This window comes from Pithys albifrons, chromosome 20 (genome assembly GCF_047495875.1).
Source record: "Pithys albifrons albifrons isolate INPA30051 chromosome 20, PitAlb_v1, whole genome shotgun sequence".
Taxonomy (NCBI): Eukaryota; Metazoa; Chordata; class Aves; order Passeriformes; family Thamnophilidae; genus Pithys; species Pithys albifrons.
This window is the reverse complement of record NC_092477.1, coordinates 8,862,753-8,881,564: the sequence shown is the minus strand read 5'-3', so window position 1 is coordinate 8,881,564 and position 18,812 is coordinate 8,862,753. Positions and strand designations below refer to the sequence as shown.

General features: G+C 49.2%; 1 protein-coding gene across 10 annotated transcripts in view; it reads right to left on the bottom strand.

Annotated features, from left to right (window-relative positions):
- The window catches only part of PRRC2B (proline rich coiled-coil 2B), a 45,569-nt gene extending 38,482 nt beyond the window's left edge, over window positions 1-7,087 (bottom strand). For 7 of the 10 annotated variants that reach the window (XM_071574504.1, XM_071574512.1, XM_071574510.1 and 4 more), the window contains exon 1: window positions 6,891-7,087. The gene's annotated coding sequence lies outside the window, so the exon portion shown is untranslated. Of the gene's footprint in view, window positions 1-6,305; window positions 6,439-6,890 lie in introns of those variants that run through there. The other 3 variants (XM_071574505.1, XM_071574508.1, XM_071574509.1) reach the window with 2 other exon arrangements.
- Between the last annotated feature and the right edge of the window lie 11,725 nt (window positions 7,088-18,812).

Below are 18,812 nucleotides of genomic sequence, written 5' to 3'. Positions count from 1 at the left end.
CACCAGATTTCATGGCCTCCTTGGTGGGCACTTCTGCAGCAAGACACACCAGAAATAAAGAAGTCTATTTCTTTGCTGGTTCCACAATTTAGAGGCAAAACCCAGGGAGGTCAGTGCAGTTCAGTTCAGCAAGAACCACCTGTGGCCTGAGAAGATCCAGATCCCAAACTCTCTGGTACAAGAGAAAGGGTACATGACCTGGTAATCTCCATGAACTGCTTCCTGCCCAAGACTCATATTTAAGTGTAAATCTAAAGAACTGTACTTAAGAGGTACTTCTGTTCTGGCTCCCTCACGACCACCAATGCACTGCCTGCTCCAGAATCCAAACTTGAGCCTCCAAACTATCAGATACAACTCACTCTGGAGAGCCCTACACAGCCAAGGCCACAACTGGCCACAAGAAGAATGATTCTCTGACAAACATTTCACAAATCATTCACCTGGTCCCAAGCTCAGCAACTTATTCCATCTCTCAGCAGTGAACATAAATTTTATAGCAAACAACCAGAGAGAAAATTAGAGATGTCACAGCTCCAAGAGATGAAATCAGAGCAAAGCTGGCAGTCCTTTGGGTTAACAGTTCCTTTTTCAGGAACAGATACAGCTCTTTCCACACAAATGCCACCAGCTGTTGACTAAGCTGCTCTGTTTTCTCTGCAGTCTCAGGAAGCATCACACTGAAAGGGGGAGATGGATGTTTACCTTGAGCCTCACTACCAAATCTGGCCTTTGGCCACCTATCCACACTCTCAGGCTGTCTGCTGACTTCAGGGCCTCAGCTCCCACTCAGGTTACACACAGAAGGTTATCATTATGAACAGATAAAGCCCACTGCTATTAATCAGCAGGTAGTAAATACCAATCCCTCACTGCACAGACAGGGCAGAGGTTCCTGTACACCCCTGCTGAGCAGATCCCTCCAGCCCTGTTCCTCTCCAGGGCGCTGCTGGGAGCTCCTCTGGCAGGTACACATTGCAGGGTACAAAGCTGCCCTGGAAGAGCTGAATAGCTCTTTCTCTATCAGAATTCTCCCAATTCCCACAGCCATCAAGACTGATGCAGCCAGTTCAAACCATTAATAAGATCACAAGCAGTCCAGACAAGCCTGCAGTTCATAAACACTGCAGATACTGAAGCTTCCAAGCAAATCCTCCTCCAGGCTCCCCAGTTCTAACAGCACCAGGGCGGTGCAGCATTGCACAGCAATTCTCCTTACAGGACACCTATTCAGAGGAGCCATTTGCACCACAAATGAATGCCAAGGATGCTAGCAGGAATCTGATGGCAAAGGGACAGAGGGACAAAGTGGTAAGAAAGCACCTTCCGTGCTGTGCGATTCAGTACTCTGAAGGAAGGAGCTTCAGACCTCTTTAGGACGCTTCAGCTTTTCTGGAGAGCTGGGCAACTCGGACTATGCCCAGGACATCTGGACTACTCCGAGCCAGACAGGAAGTGAAAACATTTAACAGATGCTTTAATTTACATAGATATTTGCAGTGCATAACTGACAAGGTGGGTAAGCGTCATTGCTTCTCTCTTTCAGAGAGGAAAACGACACCGCAGAACTCTGCAGCTATGCTAAGCAGCAGAGCAAGAAATAGAGCCTTCATCTCCCACTTTCTGGGGTTGAAAACCACGCTCTGAATCACACTGCCTGCCTTCCTGATGCTGCAGGGCCAGCAGCAGCACAGACTTGCTCCGGAGGAGCTCTGGAGGAGCAGGTCTCTGCATGCTGGGATGGGGAATGCTGCACACACCACCTTAATGAGCCACCCCATACACCTCTTTTGCTGCAACACCATCACAGGTGTCACTAGAGGCAAGACTTTGCTCAGATGCAGAACACCAACACCATAAAAACACTCAAGATCTCACGAATCCACTTCTGAATGACAGTTCTTGAAGCATCGATTGCTAGGTGGGAACTCGATTCTTTGGTTATTTCAATAAAAGATAAAACCATATTATTGTAGCCATGAAGAAACATCTCTGGAGCATGTCCCTGTTCCCCTGCCTGCTCTACAGCCCACTCCCAATGTGGAACAAGATTACCCAAGGCTTTTGTACAACCTCCCAGCCCACAAACAGGTAGGAAGAGCTGAAGAACTCACCCTACAGCAGAATTCTTCCAAAAAAATCACTATATTCCCACACAAGAAGTGGCTGGAGGAGGCAAAGTCCCAATGCAAGCTCTTCAAATCTGTCTCTGTTCCATCCTTGGAGCACCACAGTTCCTGTCTAAATGTCTCAACAGCTACTCAGGAAGGATTCCTCCACCAAATCTCTTCTGTAAGAATGCTAACTCTGCTAACAATAGGTAGTTTACTACTCTTAAATGCCACACATCTCCAATCCAAAGGCTATTAGGACTGCTCCCAACAGCTAACTGAAGCCTGGCAGATGCGAAATGCTGCAGTCCAAGAGAGTGGGTCCTCTTGGCCAGATCCTAGGGGGCTGTTAGCAAGTCTCTGCTTTCTTCCTGGTTATTTCTCCTGTATTTCTTCACCTTCAAGCCCAGCTCACCTTCAGCTCCTTCTCCACATTCGCACATTTCAAACCTGGTCATTACCTCTTCCCTTTTACTCAAGGTATGATTATTTCCATCAGTCCTCCTCAAATTCATACCTGTAGTCAGAGATGTAACACTGAGCTCTCTCACCCCTTCCAGCTTGCCGACACTTTTCTGAAAATTTAAGAGTTCAGAACCAAGAAACAGACACTGTATTTTGGCTGTAAGTACCCACTGCAGAACTGCAGATACACCTTGTAACACCTCAAACCCACCTTCTGTCCCTGCAGACCCCACAGCACAAGTCAAGCAGCTTCACAACCAACCAATGCTTCAGGTAAACACAGAACAACCCAGGGCTGCTAGAGCAGCCTCCAATCCACTTCAGTTATGGACCAAACGCTTCCAGACAAAAAAACAGATCAGGATTTACAACCATACACATCTGAACAGCTTTGCTCTGAAATAAACAGCTCAGAAGCTCCAGCTTCTCAACTATTTCTGTGCAGGAAGCACAGGTGCACACAGAGAATATCCTGAATTCTACTACATTAACTCAAGATACTCAAGATACATTTCAGTGAGGCTGAATATTATAATATAATCTCGTGCTTTAGCCCCGTTTTATCCTCATGTGGGAAAGAACAACTCTTTAACCAACTCAAATGTGTGCAAAACCCCCTTAGAAGGTGCTTTCCATGAGCAGTCTCATGACTTGGGTTAACAAAGTCACTTAATTTCAGACGTTAGAAAAACAGCAACGGGGAGCTGCAGCTGCCCAGCCCTCACCTGTTCACTGCCCTCACTGCATTGTCTGATACCTGAGACACTCACAGTCGTATTTCTGCTGTTTCAAATGACAGACTAGTGATACAGAGCTGTGAAATTATCGACCTCTCAGGAGAATGAGTCACTGACACATGAAAAACAAAACCCACTTACAAGGCATGATCAGCTTAAGAGCAAGGCCTGATACTGAGACAAGAGCTCAGTGCCAAGTTGCAGAATAAATGAGGAATGTAGTAAAGGGGAACACGGATGACCAGAGAGGTCCAGCCCTTGGAATAAACCTCCTCCTTTCTGCCCTGAACTCACCACCCTGTATTTCTCCTGTTCATATTGCTTCTGCTCTCCAACAAGACAAAACACCATTACAGAGGTGGAAATGCTTCCATAGCACAATCTCTTTGTAGACTACCATCATAAAAGAAAAAGAATAAATAATTTTAAAAAGGGCTCACTATTATTTTCAGTAATTGCAGCAGCAATTAAAGTTAGCCCGGCCCCCCCTTTAAATACTTTCAATTACTGAGCACAACAAAGGCCTTGAGCAACCAACACTCCTGAATCTTGAACAGGCAGGTGATTCTGTGATGGATCATCTGACAGGCAAACCAAACCAGGGCCCTCGTTTTTCCCAGCCACACCTCAGGTGTGATCCCAGCAGGAGCAGGATGTGGTACAACCACCAGGTGCTCTGAAACCATCCCTGACCCACACACAGGGCTGTCTGTCTTTATACCATCACTCAGGCACCACCTGCATTAGACAAACACAGACTCCAATGCCACCCCTACCTTTAGGAGGTTCTTCAAATAAATTCTCCTTTGAAGTTGGGTTTTACACAAAGCTTTATTAAAAAGCTTTATTAAGATGTCACTATAAAGCAAAATAATTTTAATGAAAATATTTAGGAACACTACTCACATTTATTGAAACAAAAATACTTTTAAGCCCTTCATCTCCTTTCCAGCACTTGTATGGAGCATTTACTTTTCCAGTTTCAGCCAGCTGGCTGAGTTACCCTTTCAAGCTTTCATGCACACACAGAAAAATAAAAAAAAGCTCAGAGTTCATAAAAAAATGCACTCTGAGACCAAAATAAAATTCTCCAAATTTAGAAAAAACAAGGCACCAAGGCAATTTATAATGACAACTTTGGAAACCTGTATCAAACACATGTTTTACTTTTTCTTTTCAAGAAAGGTCTGTCAAGTCATGTAAAAATATTTTTTTAAACAGTGAAAACTGCTGAAAGCATCCTCAAACATGTGACAGATATCTAGTTTACTCAGACTGTGCAGAAAAGCAGACCAGTCTTAACAAATGATAAAAAGAAACAAAAGTACTTCTCAAATTAAGTACAAAAATCAAATTACAGCCAACAGCAGATGTAATCACACTGGCTTGAGGGAATGTGTAATAAAAAAACCCCAAAACTATCAGAAACAAAGCAGCAACCTCACACAGTGTTTGTGATTTGTCTAAATATGATTTTTAACCTTACCTTTTTAGCTGTAGCAAGAAAACACTAGACCATTTCAAAGAGGTCATGTGGGAGAGGTCTTGTTTATGGTAGCCCCAAAATACTCTGTTAATGAGGAAGAACTTCTTAAGCCAGAGACCTGAAAGAAGCAGCAGGGCCCACAACGAACCCACAAAGACCCCCTGATGAGGTGCTGCCAACACCCAGGCCCAGTTAAGAGACTTGGTTTAGAGTGAAAAACGCAGGTAATTACTCAGTCTTTTCAGTCAGAAAACCTGAAAACATCACTTTCCATCCTGTCTTTAAATTCCACTTTCAGAACATGGTCTGGGCCTCCCCACCTCTTCCAGATGACTTTACAGAGATTACATCAGTTGGTTAAAACTTGGTTGAAATAACGCCAAGGTCATGGGTTCAATCCCACGTATGGGCCACTGACTTAAGAGCCGGACTCGATGATCCTTGTGGGTCTCTTCCAACTCAGAATAGTCTGTGATTCTGTGACTTTACTCCTCAATTCCTGGCCCAGAGCACCCGTTCGTAGGACGCTGGGGTTAAACTACCCCAGTGACAACTGACCGTGGAAAAGGCAGAGAAACCAACTCATCAGCAGGCGATTCTCCAAACTTGGGCTCAAGACAGGGATCAGCTATTTATACATCATGGAAGGGCCCATTCCAGTGGAGGCCTCCCTTGCATCTGCAAGATAAGGCTTAATCCGAACAAAACTTCCACTGAAAAGCTGGATTCAGTGCTGGAAAGGTGGGATGCCTTCCCCCTAAGCAGAGGATGTAAACACTGCAATGTGCTTATACTTTATACCCATTCCTAGAAAGAGACAAAATTACTAAAGTCCTGAACATCTCTTGTTTATTGTACCTTATCACCCCAAACACCGGTGACATCAATATACAAACATTGCACGAGCTGATACTCTCTGAGTGTCTCATCCTTTACACGCTCAGAAGACAGAAACAAAACAATTCCCTAACGCACCCCACAACTCCCGGCTCATTCAAACCCCTTACGGCAGCTCTGACTTCGGAAATCAGGGAGCGTTTTTGTAAGCATTTTAAAGAGAAAAAACCCTACTGGTTCATAACCAACACCACTAAAACCACCCCCCCGGGTGAAGATGCCCAGCACGTGTCCCAGGACGTGTCCCAGGAACCCCATTAGTGTTCTCCCAGTTTGCAGCATAACTGCTCTCACACAGAGATGAAAAACTCCTTCCCGAATTAAAAAGAAAACCAAACCAAACACTAAAACATCTTTATAAACCCACCGAACGAGCTCGCCCAGCGCACAAACTCCATCCTCGCTTCCCCCCGCCCCCGGCCCAGCCGCATTTCGGCCTCAGCACAGCCCTTTTGTAGCTCCCGTACAAAAACAAACCGGCCGAGCCTTCTGGATGCCACCCACCCACCTCTCTTGTTCTGCTGAGACACACACACACACCCACACACACACACCACGGCGCGACAAAAATATCTTTGTGTCACACTCCAGGCCACCAAGAAAAACAACCTGCCTTTGCGGCGGGGACCCCGGGCAGCTGGGCCGGGACAAGGGACCCCGAGGATGGGGATCCCACCGGGGCTGCGCCGGGACAAGAGACCCCGAGGATGGGGAACCAGGCCAGGCCCCGCACAAGCGACCCCGAGGACGGGGATCCCACCGGGGCTGGATCAGGACAAGCGACCCCGAGAATGGGAATCCCTCCGGGGTTGGATCAGGACAAGCGACCCCGAGAATGGGGATCCCACCGGGGCTAGGCCCAGGGACAAGGGACCCCGAGGATGGGGATCCCGGCCAGGCCCCGCACAAGCGAGCCCGAGGATGGGGATCCAGGCCAGGCCCCGCACAAGCGAGCCCGAGGATGGGGATCCAGGCCAGGCCCCGCACAAGCGAGCCCGAGGATGGGGATCCAGGCCAGGCTCCGCACAAGCAGCCCCGGCGGCTACCGCGGCGCGGAACGGCGCGGGTGGGCGAGCAGGCCGCGCGGTGCCGCAGCCCTGGGCTCCATTTTAGCGCTGCCTCGTCCCACCTTCCCTCTCCCTCCCCTCCCTCCTCCTCCACCCCCCCCACACCCCTCCCCGCGGCCCCACTCACCGCCCCGGTTATCCGCGGCCGCCGCCGCCGCCGGCCCCCGATACCCACCTGTGGTGGTGGCGGGGAGCCGGGGGTGCGTGCGGAGCGGGCTGCGGGGGGCCGATGGGCGCGGGGCGCGGCGGATGGCGGCGGATTGCGCGGGGCGGCGGCGGCGGCTGCGGCCGATCCGGGAACTCGCTGCCTCCTCCTCCTCCTTCTCCCCCTCCTCCTCCTCCTCCCGCCGCTCCGGCCGCGCACAGCGCCCCCTGCAGGCCCCGCCGGCAGCGCAGGGGCGGCGCCGGAGCAGCGGCAGGAGGAGGAGGATGAACATCGCGGAACCATGGAATGAACTGAGCTGGAAGAGACCTCCGAGATCGTCAAGTCCAACCCTTGATCCAACACCACTGTGATTACCAGCTCGTGGCACCCAACCCTTGATCCAACACCACTGTGATTACCAGCTCGTGGCACTAAGTCCCACATCCAGTCTCATCTTAGACACCTCCAGGGATGGTGAATCCACCACCTCTCTGGGCAGCCCATTCCAATGCCAGATTACTAGATCATGGCACTGATTCCTAAGGATTTTCGTGTATATTTTGTAGATTTTTTTGGACTTCTGGTGTGCGCCTAGAAGCTTCTAATAAAGGTCACCTATCTATCTCCATTAAAACTGTTTTTGAGTGTCTATTTTCACAGGAATTTAGGCAACAGAATCGTAGAATCATAGAATGAACTGGGTTGGAAGAAGCCTCTGAGATCATCAACTCCAACCCTTGATCCAACACCACTGTGATTACTAGATCATGGCACTGATGCCTAAGGATTTTAGTGTATATTTTGTAAATTTTTGGACTTCTGGTGTGCACCTAGAAGCTTTTAGTAAAGGTAATCAATCTATCTATCTATCTATCTATCTATCTCCATTAAAACTGGTTTTGAGTGTCTATTTTCACAGAAATTTAGGCAACAATCATAGAATCAGTTCACAAAAGTAGTGCACACACATATATGTATTTATGTGAGTACATGTATAATATATATGGGACAAGCACCTGGCCAACTTCAGGCTTCATGTAAATGCACTCTTTAGCTTATTTATGGCTCACCAGTCATGTGCTGTTACCCACATCCTTGCCCATGAAGGGAAGGTGGCTTTAGAGGGATTTTGCAGCACGTTTCCCTGGCATAGGCAATGCCTCAGGAGGAAAAGTTCCCACTTCTCTCCAGGTTACAGGAACAGTGTAAGGCCAAGCACCTGGATCACTGCTCATGACAAATGTGTCTGATCTCAAACAGTGATCAAGAGTAATGCAGAGGGAGGAAATGCATGAACAGCTTTCTGGACCATATGTGGTGTTCCTACAGCTGATCTGCACTGCTATTGAAGTTGCCAGGCACTGAGCTACCAAGAGATGCACCAGCACTGCTGAGAACCATCATCTGGTTGTCAGATCCCCTCCTTTTCTAGATATCAAAATGTTACACTACTCCTGCCGCCCCTTTGGTGTCTCATCTCATCTCTCCAGTGGTGTGTTTTTCCTGACTAGAGACGCTTCTTTCCTTATAGGAGCCCACTCTCCTCCCAACTCACTGGACAGCCGGGGCATTAGTCTGGTGCATTTAGTTTTAATTCCTCCATCAGTCAGACAAGTGCACACAAACACAAATAGCTCTTCTACACTTGCTTCCTGCCCATATGACCCTCACTGTCCTCTGTGAGAGCAGCTCCAGGTCAGACAGACTTCCAAAGGCTGCCTCTGATTTGGACTCCTGGTTTTCTCATTCAGCCACCTCGCTCTGCAGGATCGTGTGGGTTCACACCCCTGTCAGCTGAGGTGGAAGAGGAGAGTGAACAATCTCGTGCTGTTGTTTAACAACAAGCACACAAAGGCATTAAGGCTACCCTTGGGGACATGAGGAATGTGGAATCTCCTCACTTTCAGTGACTCACACAGGCACCTACAACCCCACCTTCAGCAGGTGAGTCACAAGGTTTGTCCAGGTCAGCGTTGTGCACACCTGCCTCTGTAATAAGCAGTTCTCCAAAGGTCTCCTGTGCATCTCCAAGGCAACAAGTCAAGGCCAAGGGAATAGATGCACCAATTAAAGGAAAAATTAACACAACCTGTTGTGGAGATCAAAAGGCCAAAGTAAAGAAATGAAAGACAATTGCACATTCATTGCCAGGTGTGCACATGTGCATCACAAGCTCCTGGCTTTTCCACACATGCCTAGCAGTGTGCCAGGGTCAAATCTGTGGAATTCTATATGTCTCCTGGCTCAGGACTGAATTGGGGCTGAGTGTCCCTCCCTCCCACTGACCAAAGCTGGGTATAACCCTCCAGGTCCTTCTGCAGGACACTGGGTACCCCCAGCTATGGTCTTATTTGCTATTTTTAACCCTTCTCCCCAGTTTCACAGATGAGAGTAGATTCAATTCATTACTTATTGCTTCTTCTAGCTGCTGTATCAGGTAGAGGCTGTTTCTTTTCCTTATTCCTTTGCAGCCCATGGGATTTGCAAGCTCTGTGTGAAAACAAGATGCCATAGAAGTGTTTGTTTGCCAGGCTATTGTTTGTTATTTTAAAGGCTGCAGACCCACTCCATTCTTCATGAGCAAATGCTGGCTGCCTGAACAACAGACCAAAATGCCTATTTAAGGCACTAAAAAAGGAAATCATTTAAACCAGAGCTGATTTAAAGGAAGAAACTATTCTTCCAATGAGAAATGAATTGCTTTCAGCTGGCTTGAGCACTGAGCTTTGCTTGCATCAAGAACCAAATACCACTTGCCTGATCCTGCAAGTATTTTGGAGGTCCTTCATCAGCCATGACTTCAGTTTTTCCTCATGCATAACTGCAAAACAAGTCCACTGCTTCTGCTCATCCTGGCTTGGTGGTTTTTAATTTGGCTGTGCTGTTCAGAAACTAGCAAGGCTGTTTTCTGGGCAGCTTTTAAAGTCTTGTTTTTCTTACTACATCTACTTGGAAGCCCTCACACAGCCTGGGTTTCTTAAATAGCAAGAGCTTCAAGAAAAAAAATAATTAAAAAGTCAAGAAACTCCACACATCTTTCTCACAATGTGCCAGCTTGTGTTCTTCAAAAGACTCCAGAGATTGCTGGTGACATGCTGGGTTTTCAACACATTCAGAAAAGAGGAGAAAACAGGGAGATGGAGGTGTAAATACTAAAGTTTTGTCAGGCAAAAGCCTGTGTTTCTCAATGCAACACTCACTTCCAGAACACACAGAAAAACACTTCTAGAAGCACCTGCTTTTTTCAGTTAGCACCTGTTTGCTCTATCAAAGCCCCCTTTTTCAAAGAGATTGGAAAAAACCAAAACCCTAAACAAATAAGAGAATCCAGTTATTTGACGTAGGGTTCTAGAAGGTGTATCTCAAAACAAGAAATATTTCAGAGACAGGCAAAACATTCCTTGTTAACCTGTGTGACTCTCATGACAATTTAAAGGCAGATCACTGGATTTTACAGATACATCAAGCTTCTTTCACTCTAAATCTGAAGATCAGCAATTACCTCAAACAACACTACAGACAAACCTCTGCAGAGCTGATCTGGATATTTTAGCAACAAACCCCACTTTCTCTTGAAAATGCCATGTCATTCCCTCTAGTACATCCATGAAAAATGCAGCCAGATGTAGGGAGAAACTCAGTCAAATATTTGAGGCTGGAGTTAGTCACAAAACCTGCACTGACAAATGGGGATCCTCCCCAAAATGGAAAACAAGGATAGGCAAGTCCCCACTTCCCTCAAATTTACTGAAGGTGTGTTAAAGTAAGTGATTTTGCAATGTAGAACATTCAGTTCAGATTTAAACTAACACATAATTTTGTTTCCTATCTTGAACCATAGTTGTGGTCAGAGTGTGAGTTCACAGACACATTTGGGTTCCCAGTTCCAACTTTTGACCACAACCATCCAATTCCTCCACTCTGTGTGTCGTGACACAGCTGCTGTTTCACAGTTCAATAATATCTTGCTTCACCCCGCTAAAGAGAACCATCAGCTGCTTCTGAGCGTGATGAAGCTGATGAGAACAAGTGATTTGGGTAGAGCTGCACCCCCTGCTGCAAGCAAGCCAGCTCTCACTGTCCCTGCAGTGTGGCTCTGAGCAGGAATGGGATGATCAGAGCTCAGCCAGCGTGACTCCTGCACACTGCAGAGACAGGAATGGTAACTGCAATTAACAGGACCTCGGGATTCACTTCCAAAGCCCCCAAACCAAGGCCGTTGTTTGGAGCATCTCCAGAACTGCCACATTGCCTTTTTCTTGGGGAGTTAATGAAATGCTGCTCTTCAGTGAGTGTTTTTTCTCATAACTAGATTTGTTCCTTCAGTCTCAGGAGATCACACCAAATCCCTTGTGAGTCCAGTCTCGTCTTCAATTATTAACACCATTCCTAAATATTTCAGTGGGTGCTAATTACCTCTGCTCAGGAAAACGCATCTGTCCCAGTGCTCCATCCACCTCGGGCCCCTCCATCCCTGCGTCCTGCCGGGCGCCGTTGGGGAACAGCCGCACGGCTCGGAGTGTAACGTCCTACGGGGCTTTCCCTTGGTTTGGGGACACAGAGCACAGCTCTCGGGACACGGAGACGTCGCGGGACCCGGGACATCGCCGTCCCCAGAGCTGCTCCGGGTCGCCCTCCCGGGACTGCGATCCCCGGCGGCGGCGACATCCCGCCGCGTCCCCGCTAGATGGAGCGACAAACCCAGCCTGGAGCCGCCGCCGGGCGAGCCCCGCTCTCCCCAGTCTGCCCAGTCCCGACTGCGGGATCCCCCGGTGGGTCCGAGGTCGCCCCCCACCCCGGGCAGCACCAGCCCTGTCCCCGCATCTCCCCCCGGGAGCAAAAGATCTGTGCTGGAGGGACAGCCCGGGGTGGGCTCGCACCTCCCACGGGTGCGCAAAGAGGCAGCCAAGGCATCGAGTGGCTTCACCACGTGGGAGTCGGGTTTTCCTGGTGGTGTGAGCTGAAACCCTTCACCTGCCGCATGGAGAGGAGAAGAGGTGATGGGAAACTGGCAAAAAAGCTGGAGGGGATGGGAAGAAGCAGGGAGAGCCCTGGGAGAGAAGTGAATGAAGGAGAAGGGAATGAAAGGGCAACACGAAGCAAATGGAATGGGGCCACACTGATGAAATAAATCCATGTTGCAGGGAAGTTTCCTTTTCTATCCACATAGTCCCATGATGGAGCACAGCAGGATGGAAACAAAATGCCCTGTTTAGGGACACAAAGTGGAAACAAGGTGCGACAGCAGCCCAGGGTACCAGTGGGAAAGAGATTTGTCCCCTTCCCTGGGTCCAATCTCCTTCCAGAGTTCTGGTCCCCATCAAGGACAGGTCTGTACTGTGGGCTCAACAGGAGACCAAGAGAGAAGGGCAAGGATGAGGGAAAGGGAGGAGGCTGGGAGGGAAAGAAACCATGGATGGAGCTGTCAAGGCTCTGAGACCTTCTCCAGGGCTCAGCAAAGAGGTCCCGCTCTACCTGTGAGCTGCAGGACTGGAGAGGACACAGCCCGCTTGGGAAGAAATGAAGAGGTTGAAGCATTTTGAGGCACTACTAGTGCCAGAAAAGGAAGAACATGAGTAGGAGGGAAGGAAGAGAGAAAAGGAAGGATTCAGTGCTCTGCCTGAAGCCAGGGCTGCCCCAGACCTGTAAAGCAGCTCCACTTTGCTATTTAAAACCTGCCCAGGCAGTGCTAATGAACTCGCCTAATGTCACCAGCTGCAGTAAACACAGGCTGGCTCACGCTCCAAATCCCCCTGACTTGTTTGTGTGATGTGGGGGGCATGTGGGTGTGCTACAGACACCTTGAGCAGGAGGAAATTTGGCAGCTCTGGTCTGTGCACTCCAGGGCTGGTAGTGCGACCCAGGGACCCCCAGAAGTCTGCCTGCAGCCTGTGTGCTTCCCTTGGGGTAGCCCTATTCCAGATTGCATCATCACCACAGTTTTGCTGAATGTGCCATTCTTTCCTCCCCAGTTTGTGTCCAAAGGACCTGAGGCTCTTCTGCTTTGCCCTTGCAATCCTGGGAAGAGAAGCATAGGCAAATGCAAAGGCTGTGACCACAGAAGAGGTTCAGCAGAGAGAGATGGAAACCTGGTGGCTGGCAGATCCCATCCTCTCTTAACAGACATGGGGCAAAGTGTCACCAAGGCCTGCAACAGCCTAGGGACACATGGTGTGTCCCAGCCCGGGGAGTGGGCAGGTGGCAGAGCTGGTGCTGAACTCCAGGAAGCCAAACCTCTCTGTGCTGCAGCCTGGACCAGGGTTGATTTTAGGCACAAAAAACAGAGGACCTGGGACAAGCACATGATGAGTCTGACTTTAGCAGACTTTCGCTGACTTCAGCTTCTGTGCTGCAGGAGGTGCAGAGACCTCGAGGTCTCTCTAGACTCCTCCATGAGCCTCATGCAGTGCTGTGGGTGGGGATGGGGAGCAGACACTGGCAGGAAGGAGTTCCTGTCCTTGCCCAGGATGTGCATCTCACCTCACCATAGAGGAGAGCCAGGTGGTGCCAGGGCTGGCAGGAGTTGCAGTGGGAGCACAGCCAGGGGGTTATTAATAACCTGCTGAGTCAGGGGGGGCTCTTGGGTTTCAGGATCACAAGACACAGACGCCGAGAGGCTCAGATGGATCTCCCTCGTTCCCACTTTTTACATTGACAGGAACAACTGCTAAGCTGGCCTTGCTCTATCTACAGGGCAGCCTGGCCCCATCCTGACCATCACTGAACCCAGCAGGGATACAGGGTGAGCACTGGAGCTGGTATGTCCCCAAAATACAAGAGTTGCCCTAAAGGAATTAATTAGGAAGGCAGGGGCAGAGGCACACAGCACTGATCTGCTTTGTTAGGACATAGCAGTTGTATCAGCCCTGTTCCTTACCAGTATAATCCAACAACATCATGGAGAGAAAAATTAGTGCCACAGGCTTCCAGTTCTGCTTCCCTGCAGGGTACTCTCTGCAACCCACAAAAAGGCTGTGAATGGGCCTGGTGTCCTGCTCCTACCCAAAGGGGTGGAGGCAAGGAACTTGTAAGATGCAAAGAGAATTTGGAGAACCTTGCAGACATGCACATTGTAGTGCCTAATTCCAAGTTTTGCAGGGGACAAAAAGCCTCAGGGAATGGGTCAGCTCTTGCAAGTGTGAGATGGGATCAGCTCTCCCAGAAAGTGCATTGTCCTATCCTGGCTGCCACAGGGTCACTTGTGGTCTCTTGAAGCACTTGGCATCATCCAACAGACAGACTGAGGTCTGCTCTGGGATGGCAATTCCTTATGCATTGCTATGGAAAAGTAGTTGGTGACATGGAACAGATTAACTCTGAGATGCAGCAGCCTGTGGTAGCAGCGTGCATTGCAACCCAACAGTTTCTGCAGCAAATACTGTGCAAGAGCAGCTGGAGTGGCAAAAGCCATGCCCAGGTCTGAGCTTGGCCCTCTGGGGTGCTGTCAGGGCAGAGGGAGCAGGGACCCCTCACATGCACATGATCTCACATCACTCACTGCTCTGTGTGCCGGGATCTGACACCCCTACAGCTCTTTAGGGCTGTACAACCCACTGGTCTGGGATTTCTCCTCTGTAGCTTTACCTGGCCCCAATTCCCTTTCCCCCACCCAACCCCCCGGGTGTGCTGGGACACAGTTGCCCATTGTAAGGGAGAGCACCCCAGCATTGGCTGGCAACGTGCTCCAGGTTGGCAACATCTCCACCAGCTATTTTTTCACCCAGGACAGGACCAAAATAAGCCTGTCTCACCCCTCCCCAGCAGCTGTTACAGCCATCACGCCGGTGTTCCCTGGCCCCTGTGCTGTCACAGCGCTCAAACCCCCATGGCTGCAATTACTGTTGCTGTAGCTGCCACTTGCAGTGGCTGAAACAAGTGAAGTGCTGAAGCTCTGCTTGACTTCTGTGTCCCTGGAGAGGTCTCATTTGGTTCTATCAGGCTGTCTGAGCTGCTGAGCCCCGTTCATTTCAATTAGCCCGATAGCTCTGCAATCCTATTTACCTTTAGGAATGTGTGAGCATCTTGCTGCTTCCCACAGCAGCACAGATTAAAGGGTGAGAGAGAAATATGTGCCATGTGATATCAGACACTGAGCCCATCGTGAGGCTGACCCACAGCAGTTTATTTCCTGCAGTGAGTAAACTGAGACACAGATAAAGCCATATCGAAGGGATGCTGAGCTGGGAGCAGCCTGCAGGGTTAACCCACAGATTAGCCAGCAACCCAGTCTGTGCCATTTGGTTTTAAACAAACAGGTGATGCATCTTGTGGCAGATAAAAGATGCGTTTTTTCTGCAGAAAAGCCTGGAAAGGCTGTTGTCCCACTAGTCTCCTTTTTGACTAGATGCTCCCTCCCAGCAGGACCTGTCCTTAGGTCCATGTTCCTCACTTGGATTTTAACAATCATTTACCATCTCAACACATTCCAGCACTTAAATAGGCTCCTTGAGAGGCAGAGATAAGGTATCAGCTTTCCGGTTCATCTTGCCAGTCTGTCTGCAGCAGATAAGCATGTTGGGCAGCAGGAAAAAGGTTATCTAGAAAGGAAGCTGAGCAACAGTTTCTGTTATTGCAGGAGGCTTTGAAAAAAAAGTCACCCCACCAGGAATCCCACAGCCCATACAAGCCCTTCCCAGTGGGACATGATTGATGGTTGGAGTCCAGCTGTGCCTTCCTCCCGGGGTGGGAGGCATCTTCCCATCCCGTGAGGGCAGAGCTGCTGAGGTCGAGCTCTCTCAGGGAAGGTCACACCAGAGGCAGGTGCCCAAAAACCTGTTGCTTTCCCTCTGAGGAACAGCAACAGGAAGGGTTTGGGGTGGTGTCCCCGCTGCCCCTTCAGCATAGTTTGAGTGTTTCTGGGCTGAGGAATCTGCAAGAGGAAACTTTGCTGCCCAAAGGTAAGAAACTGCTGTTCTGGGTTGTGCATGGGGTCCCTGGAAACCCTGGAAACCACTGATGTCCTACCCATCAGGGGGGACCAGGAGTGGAAGGAGTTTCTGAGAATTCCCAGCCTTTCTTAACCCACATATCACCTTTCAGTTTGGGATGGGAGAGGAGAAACAAGCCATGGTGGGGATGGGTGTTCATTTATCACCTAGTGAAAAATGTGTCTTCCCTTTGGATGACTATTTGTTTCTTTATCTTCCCACCTGTGCTTTGTTTGCTTGTTTGCAGGTGTAGAAATTATGTCTGTCTGCTAGGAAAAAAAACAAAAAGGAAAAAGAAAGAAAATAAAAAACTCAGCCATTTCCAGTCAAATTCCAAGACCCCCCTTCTGCCTTCTTGTTATCATCCACGGACAAAAGACCCCAGCAGACATGCTGGTTCAGGAAATGTTCTGAATCAGGGACTGCAGAACAATAACTGGAGCAAACCCCGCCAGGAAATGCTCTGAATCTGCTCAGCCACCTTCTCTTCCCTCTGGACCTGCCACCTCCCTCCTGCCTCCCCTCCCAAGACATCCTCACTGCATCCCTCCACATGCTCCTCTATTTTGCTGATTCCCATTAATCTGTGTTTTATATAACCCCTGGCTTGTGTTGGACACAAAAGTGATGCATTACCATGCTATTAATACACAGCCTAAGGTTTAGGATTTGGAGAACATAAAACTCCCTTTGCAGCCAGGGATGCAATCCATGACAAAGCAGCGCTGGCAGCTCCAAGATGGAAATCCCAATGGAGAAAGGGCATCAAATCTGAGTGCAGTGGACCCACACCAGATACCAGAGGCTGATTCTCTAATCATGACTGCATTGAGTGTGTTTAACTATTCCACAGCTCCCTGGCTGGAAGGAAAATCCCCAAATGCCCAGAGCACTTTGAGCTCTGGGCAAGTGTTTCATGAACATCCATCATTGTAGCTCTCAAGCTTCTGTTCCCACTGCTCTTATTTTAATTAATTTCTGCAGGTCTGGCTTTCCAGCACTGATGGTCCTGCACAAGGCTGCTGGTCCTGGGAGAAGAGAGGAAGTCAGAGAGGTTCCCATAGGTGGGGTTTTTTTGGAGGGATGGGACTAAGGGTGGTTTCTGGGCAGTGGAAACCACCTGCACCTGTTTGAAATTTATTAGAAAAACTGGGAGAAATCCCTGTGCAAAGCCCATCCCATCCTTTAGAGAGGCTCAGAGAAACCACACCATAATGAAAAGAGCACTGGCATTTCCAGTGGCCCTGGGCCCACATGCTGGCCAGCAGCATTTACCACAGGGCTCCTACACATGATGCCCAACACTCTGGAGCCACATGGAACCAATTCATTCCAACACTGCAATTGGGAGTTCATCATGGCCAGACTGAACAAAGGGCTGTGACACCACCCAGCCTGCTGAGAACCACGTATTTTCCAGGGGAAGCCCCTCTTTGGGGGTGTGGGAGCCCTCCTGGCCATTCAGCATCTCCTCACTGCAGCAGGACTCAGGCACAGCTCAGGCTGAGAGAGGTTAATGGATTTCAAGCGACTCCTGTGATTAACTTTTCCTAAATCTCCAATTCTTTCGTGACTTCTATTTTTATAAAAAGAGAGGGAGGGAGGCGGTATTTACAAGGGATTTCACTCAAATAATGAAATAAATGATCAGTCGAGGGACCTTTAATCCGCTTTGACTCTTGTGTCCTGGGGAGTGAAAGAGCATGGAGATCTTTGCTGCTCTGAGTCCCAGTGAGGTGGGGAATGAAACAACCCCATCCTTACCTGTCTGGAGGGCAGAGCCCCAGCAACACCTTAAATAAAGCTCTATATGCAGACAGAGGCACATCGGCCAGGGGTTCTGGGGTCAACATCAGAGAAAAATATCTCTTTGATTAGCTGCTCCCACCCTGCAGCCATTGTGTCCATATCCTTGCCTGGAGCCTGCCATGCTGAGGCAAGAACTGGCCACATCTCTATTTCATCTGTGTTCATGCACCTTCTGTCTGCAGTAACCTCTGAAAGACACACATGTCAAGGGGAGACACCATCCTGTTGCTTTAGGCTTTGCCTAATATATTAAACTTTAAGCATGGAAATGACATGGTTAATCATCACTTCAATAAAAATGTCTTAACTGAAAGTCATGTAGGTGGTTCTCCCTAACTGGAGAGCTCTGAAAGTGAGTTTGTGGCTGTTGGGACCCTCCTGTGTGGCTTGTTGCTGCAGGGAGCAGTGTAAGGGCTGTGGCAGGAGCTGGGGCTGCTGCACTGAGCTGCTGGGAGCTGGTTAAGCCCACAGGCTCCTTCACCCACCTCAGAAACACACTCAGTGAGTAAAAGGAGTATGTTTGCCTGAGAAAACCCATCCTGAGGTGAACTAGAGCCACACTTGTGCTACCACAGGGACACCTTGTGTAACAGCCTCCCTAATTCCCCCTGAATCCTCAAATCCACCAACCTCCCCTCCAGCACTTCCCTCCCCATCAGCTGCCTCATCCTGGGAAGGACACGGATCCCAGGGGTAGTAAAGAGGACCTCCCATGGCAGGGAGGGCAGCACAGCCCTGATGTGTGAAGGGGTTTGTCCCACCTTTGTTTCAGCACAGCCCCGGCTTGTACAAAACAGCTTGTTGGAAAAACCCACCAGCTTATGTTGAGGAGTGGAGAACTAAACACCCTAGCTGTGATTCCCACATATGCCTGAAGATATAATCCAGATTTGCTACTTGCCCTGACCCTGGCACCCTTTTCTTTTTTTTTTTTTTAATAAATTAAAATCTCTTTTTGCTGCTGAGCATAATCAGCATTAGGGTGAGGGGAGGAGGGGCCTTTCACTGTCTGCCAAAGAATCACACACGAAATCACTGTCACCGCAGCCTGGGACTCTCCCCAGGGCACTGTGGAGGGCTGATGGCAGCAGCACCCAGCCCATGGGGATTGAGATCCCTTGGCTGATCACATTTATTTCATTATTGCCTCCTCCGAGGCATTTTCTTA